The sequence below is a fragment of the Galeopterus variegatus genome, unplaced genomic scaffold (assembly GCF_000696425.1).
Source record: "Galeopterus variegatus unplaced genomic scaffold, G_variegatus-3.0.2 Scaffold1669, whole genome shotgun sequence".
NCBI classification, from domain to species: domain Eukaryota; kingdom Metazoa; phylum Chordata; class Mammalia; order Dermoptera; family Cynocephalidae; genus Galeopterus; species Galeopterus variegatus.
Window position 1 is genome coordinate 92821 of NW_007727780.1, and position 5850 is coordinate 98670.

The 5850-nt window shown below is 51.4% G+C and overlaps 1 protein-coding gene across 1 annotated transcript in view; it reads right to left on the bottom strand.

Moving 5' to 3' along the window:
* Window positions 1-5028, bottom strand: part of LIMS2 (LIM and senescent cell antigen-like domains 2) — a 40289-nt gene extending 35261 nt beyond the window's left edge. Inside the window, exon 1 of the mRNA XM_008578348.1 lies at window positions 4567-5028. The gene's annotated coding sequence lies outside the window, so the exon portion shown is untranslated. The remainder of the gene's footprint in view (window positions 1-4566) is intronic.
* Window positions 5029-5850: the final 822 nt, after the last annotated feature.

Genomic DNA, 5850 nt, shown 5'->3' on the forward strand with positions numbered 1-5850 from the left:
CGCAGCCTCCCGTCCCCCACCGCCTTCCCACCGCGGCCCAGAGCGGGACAGAGGCGTCGCCTTCGCGCCTTTATTCCTCCGACAGATGTGTCCAGGCACCGGCTCCCTCCGGGGCACTGGGGATCCCCAGTCCACGCAGTGCCGCCCCCCGGGAGGCCAAGGTTGAGGGGCGTCCCTCTTCCGTCACGAGCCTGACTCTGCTGCTTAGGTGCCAGGCCAGGGCCCTCCTCGGAGAATACCCATTTCATACAAGTACGTGGGCGATCCCCCTAACTTCACAAAAGCCCAACGTCAGTGTCGTGGAGGACCAGGGACTCTTCTGCAATGAAGCGCTGTTGACAAGCTACGATAAGAGGCGTTAAAGTGACCGGTGATATAAAACCCTTCGGGAAATCTGTTCTGAGAAGAGTATTAAACATACAAACAGAGCAAAACAAAACACCCTTGCCGCACCTAAAGGCAGTTATTTCTAGATGGGCAATGGCATGTAGCTCGGAATTGGAAGCAGCCCAAACATCACACTGTGGACCCAGGGCTGGACAGCCTGATGTGTTCGCATGATATTACCTCTAGTCTTGGCAACAGATAAAGACTATCTAGAAACGACCGTGCAAAGTAGCGATCCACAAATAAACTGACAGTAGAATCGGAAAGATGAGCTGGTAGTGACATGCAATTCCCTGTGCAGAAATACACTTGGAAAAGGCACCTGTTCCTGAGTAGCTGCTATCTTTGAACAAGTTCCATTTGCAGTTATTTCTTTTTGCAATTGTATCTTAGCTGATTCTGTTTAACTGTAATTGGATGGTTGGTTAAGCATAAAGTATGGAAGATCTGCCTGAATAGGGAGAAATGCTTTCCGTGATTACCGACATAGAGGAGCAGGCACACTGAGGCTGTGAACAGAAATCTACAGCTGGATGGTTCATGGAATACTGGACTCCCGTGGGAGCCAAAGAACGTGAAAAGTAGAAGGCAGAACACCAAAGACCCCTGCTATCTCCTTCAGGGGACCCCATTCCTTTCCTTGCAGCCTGAAAGCCTCCCTTCATAGGACTGCTGAGCACACATGGATCTGCCTGTGACCAAACCAGGACCCTCTGCTGCTCCCCCACCTAGCCAGCATGCCTTGTCGCTGGGCCAAGGGCAAACTCAGAGAGAGCTGGTGCTGGCTGTGGGCACTGCTCAGCCCTGCTGGAGACACAAGGCTCCACAGAGCCACAGTCAGCCTCCTACAGTGCAGCCAAAGGTCAGATTTGCAGCAAAGAGCTGGCAGTTGTTTGGCAGTGGGTCACTCATACATGCAGTCACTCATTCACCCATTGATTCAAGAGTATAAACTCTATCAAGTTCTAGAATAGGCAAAACTAGTCTATGATGGAAACATTTTAGAACAGTGGGTGCCTCAGGGTGGGGTGGGACGAGGATCGACTGGGAGAAGGCATGAGGGGACTTCCTGAGGTAGTATCTTAGTAGGGGTCTGGGTCACACAGGTGTATATGTGTTTGTCAAAATCCATGGAATACATGATTGATTTGTTCATTTCACTCTATGTAAATTTTACTTCAAAAGAATAATAAACTGTAAACAATATTGAGCTCTGATTAATGATGTGCATGCTGAATTGTTTAGGTGGAAAGGTACTGATGTTTGTGATTTACTCTGAAATACATTTTAAAAGTCAAGTTGGATGAATGGATGGATGGGTAAAGGGATGGACAGATGAACAGAGAGATCGTAAAGTGAGTCTACTACAATATTAATGGGAGCATCTAGGTGGTGGGTATCTGGGTATTCAACTTTAACGAGTGCTTGAAATTTTTCATAACAAAACAGCAGGGGGAAGATCTCCCTGGCCGCTGTGTGAGGGACGGAGTGGATGCAGGGACAGTCTGATTAGAGGCTATTGTGAACATTCAGGAGGGACTGGGGGTGCCGTATCATAACAAAACAGCAGGGGGAAGATCTCCCTGGCCGCTGTGTGAGGGACGGAGTGGATGCAAGGACAGTCTGATTAGAGGCTATTGTGAACATTCAGGAGGGACTGGGGGTGCCGTGGGCCAGGTGGCAGTAGGGACGGTGAAAAGGGGTTAGATACAGGATCTATTTTGCAACCAACAGTATTTGCTGAAGATTTGCATGTGGGTGTGGCTGGCGAGAGCGTCGCTACCGTGGGCGTGAGGGGTGTGGGTGTGACAGGTGCAGGTATGGTGGTTGTGTGGCAGGTGCAGGTGAGTTAGGGGAGAAATTGTATTTCAGCTGTTTCAGCAGAGAGGCTTCTGTGCATCCCAGGGGAGATGGGAAAGAGAGGTCCAGTCTCTGGAGTAGATGTGGAAGGTTTGGTGCAGATGGAATTTCGATCCTGGAGCTAGATGGGGCCCCTGAGTGTGTCTGTGCCAGCTGGGAGCCCTCCAAAAGTGAGATGTCCGGGGGTGCCCATGGAGGGCTGAGCAGGGCAGCCCATATGGAAAGAGCTCAGAGGAGGAGGGGCACAGTTGCCCCTGTGTGGACACAGAGGACACCGAGGGATCTGGGTTTGGTGTCTAGAGCAGGCCCATGAGAGTGAAGGGCACCAAGTCTAGCTGGAGAGGGGTAGGCAGGTCCCCTGTAATGCTCCACCCTCAGGAGCACCCCTCACAGGGACCAGCATCTGTGCAGATGGTGCTTCCTGGACCGGGGCACACAGCACTCTAGAGGAGAGAATGGAGGCGGCAGAGAATATTATAGCTGCTCTGAAGGGAGGCAGAGAAATGGGCCGCAGTTGGGGAGGGGGAGAGGAGGGGGCAGTATCCAGGTCAGGGTCATGTAAGGTGGAGTCACCAAGGAACACTCAGAGAGAGGCCTGAATCACACACTTAATGTGGTGATTCAGAGTGAGACAGAGACAGAGCTGTCCCAGAAGGCAATGGAGGTGCAGGGTCTCAGCAAGCACAGACCACGCTGCCCTCTGGGGCTCAGGGCAGGGTAGCACCCCCTTCACGGGGCAATTACTCCACACACATGACCCTCGTTCCCCTACTCCAGCCAACGTGCCCAGAGCTCCTGAGGGCCAAGGGCAGGGCTGGGCTTCCCTCGGCTGCCATGGCCTAATCAATAACATGAAGATGGGGAGAACCTGGGCATCTCAAAGCACCTCAAGTGGCCTCTTCTGACATCCAGAGCCAAAGCCATGCCCCCATGTGACTGCAGGGAATGGAGAAGGCCTTGTAGCCCTGAGGAGGTCTCAGGGTCTCTGGCCATGGCCCGGGTCCTGGGGCAGGAGCCAGTGTGCCTTCCCAGCAGGCAGGACAGGTGTCACACCTGTTTAAAGACAGGCCCGTGTGATGTGACATCACCCTGCCGGCCATTCTACCTGAAGGTTCTCTCTCCTAAATCTAGTTTTGGCATTTTCCTCTCAGGCCACTGGGGACAGGTAAAACACTGAGCCACTGTTGAGTGTTAACAGAGAGCTCAAATTAATTAGCCAGCTCCTTCAAGGCTGAAGTTTTTCAGGAAGAGGCCTGTGAGAATACCCGGGAAGAGAAGGGAAACACCTGGGCAATTCCAGCCGGAGCCTCTCCCTGTCTGGGCTCCCTGGGCCAAAAGAACAGTGGACAGCCCGCCCGCCTGTGACACCCACAGACAGAACACCTGCTATTTTGAAAAATAGATGTTCCTTTTTAAAAATATGAGCAAGACCTCAGGACTGGTATTAGACACACCATCCGACCAGCACAAAATGACCTTACTTCTCACTGGACCATGCAGCAGCTCAGGGAAAGAAGTTGGTGGAATGATGAGCCACTAACTCTTCAACACAGTAGAACAATCCATGAGAGACTCAGATTCTTTTTAGTCCAAGGTAAACAGAACCCTTCTTGAGAGTCTGATTTACTCAGGGGTAGAACAGGGCCCAAGGGGCTTCACAACTTTCCAAAGATGGCCTGGCCTTGGACCGTGAAGAGAAAAAAACACCATTTCCCTGTACCTTAGCTCTGATCAGACTTGATCCCACCCCCAGGTCTGGAACAAGGGTAGCCAAGAGCATCCCCCAGCAGATATTCAGGAATGAAGCATTTGTACACCTCAAACCATCACGGCCTTGGTCATCCAACAAGAAACCATTCGGGCACAGTGAGCACAGAGGTCTTCGCTTGCAGGGGCCCAGCCTCTCCCTGCCTCTAGCATGTTCCATCCACACACTAAGGTTCATTTGCTTCTTCTTTCCCATGATGATCACCTACCAACCAACTTTCCCATTTGAGTTGCTCCGACCTCTGTGCAGAATAAAGATCATCTACTTGCTCCCAACTTCAACCCTATTCAGACGTGGCCTCCCCAGCAGAAGGCCCAGCATACAGCCACCGTGAACTGGACCTCCATGGTCCTGACACCACCAGACTGAGGGTGTCTGAGGCTAACCCAGGAAGGCAGGCCACCCCAGGGCTGTTCCCTGACCCCAACATTGGCAATATTAGCATGACCACTTGGTGGGTATAAGGGAATGGCAGGGATGGTGTAGAGGGGCAGAGATCTGCAGGTGAAAAGACAGCTCCCAGGGCCCTGTGTATATCACAGTGTCTCTACCTTTGTGGCTGAGATGCTGCTCCGCCTCTTCGGGTCCTTCCTTCCTTCCCTGAGCACTGCCAGCAACTTCTCTGAGGGAAATAGCAGCTGCCCGGTCCCTTGGCACGGCCATGTGGAGAAGGACTGGGCAGCAGCCGGGAGTGTCCAGCCACCACAGGGTCCCCAGGCACTCCAGCCTCACCTCTCCCTGGGCAGGGGGCTTGGCCAGAGGTCCAGAGCTGGAGGGCGAGGCCGGAGGTACCTTGAGGTCAGGAGAGGACAGAGGAAGCCAAGGAAGGAAAGGCCAGCCTCCCCAGGGAAGTGCTGCACTCTGGCTGGGAGCCAGGTCTGGGGAACAAAAGGAGCGCCAGCTGCCTTGTGAATTCAGAGGAACCGGCAAAGGGGCAGCTGCTAAAATGAACACTGCCTGAACCCTGGGGCTCATGAGCCCCAAGAAGTTTCATGTTCACAGCATGCATGTACGCCAAAACTGAGCCCCGCAGCACATGGAGAAAACAACCCTGCGACCAACTCCTTGAATAACCCAAGAACAGCTACTAATGTGCCTTCTTGCCAATTACTGTTTCCCCTGAAAGGCAGAAAATCTCAGGATTCTTTATGTTATTTTAAATGTGTTACTTTATAATCTTCTGCTATAAACTTTTATTGCATTGGGAAATGCCCAGAAGGAGAAAGAGGAAAAATCATCTTGAGTTTTGCCACCAAAGGCTGGTGCTGACCACAATTCAGTTCTAGTCTTATCTGTGCATATTTTTTACCTGATAATGATTATCTTGTGTTTGCAATTTCATATCTATCTCATTATATACACATGGCAACTGTCCATCACAATGTCAGTATGCATCAGGCTGCCGTGGTCTTAGAGCTTCCAAGGCACCGCTTGTACTGTGCTGCTGTACAAAAACAGTGCCCCAGGATCTCCCTGGTATTGTGCTATTTGGGGGAAGGGGTGCTAGGATTCATGTACACTATGTGCACAGTTTGTATACCCAACTTTTATAAGGATAACTGGTTTGTGTTTTTCAATCGAATTTTACACCCCTCGAGGGTGGGACTGCTTACTTTTACACAACACGGCACCCAACAGAGGGCTAGCTAGATATACAGGCAACCAAGTATTTGTTGAACCAGTGGTGTTATATTACATTGCCATGTTGTTTAAAATACCTGCCTGCATGTTATAAACACACTGCACACCAGAATGTAAACTCTCCAAGAACAGAAATGCCTTCCTCCCGGCTCTGGCTCCTGGACCAAGAACAGGGTTCTAAGAATAATTGCTCA